Here is a 3,293-nt window from a genome sequence, read left to right on the forward strand (position 1 = left end):
TAACTATCTCATACACTGAACCTGTCACCCACACTGAAACTGTCTCCGACACTGTAACTGACACCTACACTGAAACTGACACCCACACTGAGATTGACACCTACACTGAAATTCACACCCACAACATAATTGTGACATTTAATTGTCGTGGCAAAGCAATAGTTATGATTGTGTAGTATTAGCTGTGGTCAAGGAATTGTGGGTTTGGGTTTATGACTTGGCAGTTATAGGTGTATTATTGTAGTTCTGTATTTGCGATTGTGTAGTGGTGTTCATTTAGATATTGTGTGGTCTTTTGTTACAGTTGTGTGTATATAGTTGTGGGTGTATAGCTGCACTTGTGGCCTTTATTTGTAGTTGTGGTCATTTTATTGTTTTTGAGATTGTGTAGTTGAGGGCATGTCCTTGTAGTTGTAGCTGTATCATTGTGGTTGTGTAGTTTTAGTTGTGTGATGTAGTCGTAATGGGGTAGTTGTGGTGATGTAGATGTAGGTTGTGTTTGTATAGATATGACTGTGTATTTGTAGTTGTGTTTTTGTTATTGTGTAGTTGTGTTGGTGTAGTTGTAACTACGGTTGCGCAGTTGTGGTCCTTTAGTTGTAGCTGTCATTCTAGATGTGTAGTTGTAGTCATTTTGTTGTAGTTGTAGTTGTGGAATTGTCATTGTACAGTTGTGATTGTGTAGTTGTAGTTGTGATTGTGTAGTTGTAGTTGTGATTGTGAATTGTGAATCTTTTAAATCATTTATGGGATACAGGCTTTTCTGGCTGGCTAGCATTTATTGCCCATCTTTAGTTTCCCTTCAGTGGTGAGCTGACTTCTTGAACCATTGTAGTCCATGTGCTATAGGTTGACCATTTTGGTCAGTAGGGAGGGAATTCCAGGATTTTGAACAATGATATATTTCCAACTCAGGATGGTGAGTGGCTTGGAGACGACCTTGCAGGTAGTGGTGTTCCCATATGTCCGCTGCCCCTGTCCTCCTGGATGGAAATGGTTGTGGGGTTGGAAGGTGATGTCTAAGGATCTTTGGTGAATTTCTACAGTGCATCTTGTAGATAGTACACACTGCTGCTACTGAGCATCGGTGGGGGAGGGAGTGAATGCTTGTGGATGTGGTGCCAGTCAAGCGGCTGTTTTGTCCTGGATGGTGTCAAGCTTCATGAGTGTTGGTGGAGCTGCACCCATCCAGGCAAGTGAGGAGTATTCTATCACACTCCTGACTTGTGTCTTGTAGATGGTGGACAGGATTTGGGGAGTCAGGGGGTGTGTTATTCACCACAGTATTCCTAGCTACTAACCTGCTCTTGTAGCCCCTACATTTATATGGTGAATCCAGTGAGTTTCTGATCAACAGTAACCCCAAGGATGTTGATCGTGGGAAATTCAGCAATGATTACACCATTGAACATTAAGGGGCAGTGGTTAGATTTTCTCTTATTGGAGATGGTCATTGCCTGGCATTTGTGTGGCGTAAATGTTACTTACCACTTGTCAGCCCAAGCTGAACATTGTCCAGATTTCGTTGCATTTGAACATGGACTCTTCAGTATCTGAGAAATCACGAACAGTACTGAACATTGTACAATCCTTAATAAACATCCTCACTTCTGATCTTAAGATGGAGCAAAGATCATTGATGAAGCAGCTGAAGATGGTTGGGACACTACCCTGAGGAACTCCTGCATAGATGTTCTGGAGCTGAAATAATTTACCTCCAACAACTACAACCTTCTTCCTATGTGCTACTTGTGGCACCAACCAGCAGAGAGTTTGTCCCCGATACCCATTGGGCTCAGTTTTGCGATGTCACAATCGGTCAAATGCAGCCTTGTGTGTTGTGTAATGATTGTGTAGTTGTAGTTGTGGTCACGTAAGTGTACTTGTGTAGTTGTGGTTGTTTAGTTCTGAGTGTAATTGTATAGTTGTAGTTTTGTAATTGTAGTTTTGATTCTGTAGTTTTAGCTGTGTTGCTGGACTTGTGAAGTCTAGATTAATGCTGTGTGGCTGGGGATTCAAATCCACATATGGTCATTGGTGGCATTTAAATCACTGAATTATATTTGGAAATAAAGACTAGTTTCAGCAATGGTAAAACTTACTGTTCTCATAAAAACAATCAGGCCCATTAAAATCCTTTAGGGAAGAAAATCAGTCATCCTTACTTAATCTGGTCTACATGTGACTCCAGACCCACACCAATGCAGTTAGCTTTTAAATGCCCTCTGAAATGGTCTAGCAAGCCACTCAGTTCATGGAAAATCAGGGTTGTATGATCATTGCCCATGAAGAAAAGCCCATCTCAGAAATGATAAATTATCAGATTGTAGTAAAAAATGCCATCAGACACTTGGTTTTGTTCTGTTTTCTGTCAATGATGTCAGCGGCGAAAATCTTGCTTTGGCTTCTTTTATTGCCGTGTACATTTTTTGTTGGGATGTCGATGTCACTGGTATTTGTTGCTGATCTGTGACCATTGTTGAACTGAGGGGGTTGTGAGGTCACTTCAGAGGGCAGTTAGGAGTCCATGACACAGTGTGGCCTGGATTCACACAGAAGCTGGTCTAGGTAAGAACAGACAATTGTTGCAACTAACGTCCTTTGAATGATTGTCCCTCAGGAAGGAAATTCACAATCCTCACACTGTCTGTTATTTTCATCACCTATTTCTGAAGACTGAGGATGATTGTCTTCCAGGAGTCCAAAGGTGGCTGATGAAACAAATGTGAGATCTTGGGATATTGTGGCCCCTTGGGTTCCTGGGGATATTTGGTCATGTGATACCAGTTTGGATCACACCTTCATCTTCTCTCCACTCTGCCACCTGCTGGCTCATACACTGAACAAGAGTAGGCCACTTGCCCCATAAGGCCTCTTCCATCATTCAATAAGATCATGGCTGATGATCATTTTAACCTCTAACCTACATTGCTGCATATCTCTAATGTTCTTTCATCTCTGCCTTAAAAAATTTCAAGATTCTGTCTCCACTACCTTTTGAAGAAGGGAATTCCAAAACTTCACAACCCTCTGTGAAAAACAAATCCTCATCTCTGTTTTAAATGGGCAGCCCTTTATTTTTAAACTACATCTACTTCCAGATTGTCCTACAAGAGGAAACTTCCTTTCCACATCCACCTGGTCAAGTCTCCTCAGGAACATATCCAATTACATCACCTCCAGAGGATATCGGCCTAGCCATCCAGCTTTTGTTCTTAAGGCAGGTGTTAGTCTCATAAAACCAGTTCAGGGTGACGGTCTCCCAGGAGCTGGGGACAGTGCTGCAGTTCTTC

This window comes from Rhincodon typus, chromosome 19 (assembly GCF_021869965.1).
Source record: "Rhincodon typus isolate 14 chromosome 19, sRhiTyp1.1, whole genome shotgun sequence".
NCBI lineage: Eukaryota > Metazoa > Chordata > Chondrichthyes > Orectolobiformes > Rhincodontidae > Rhincodon > Rhincodon typus.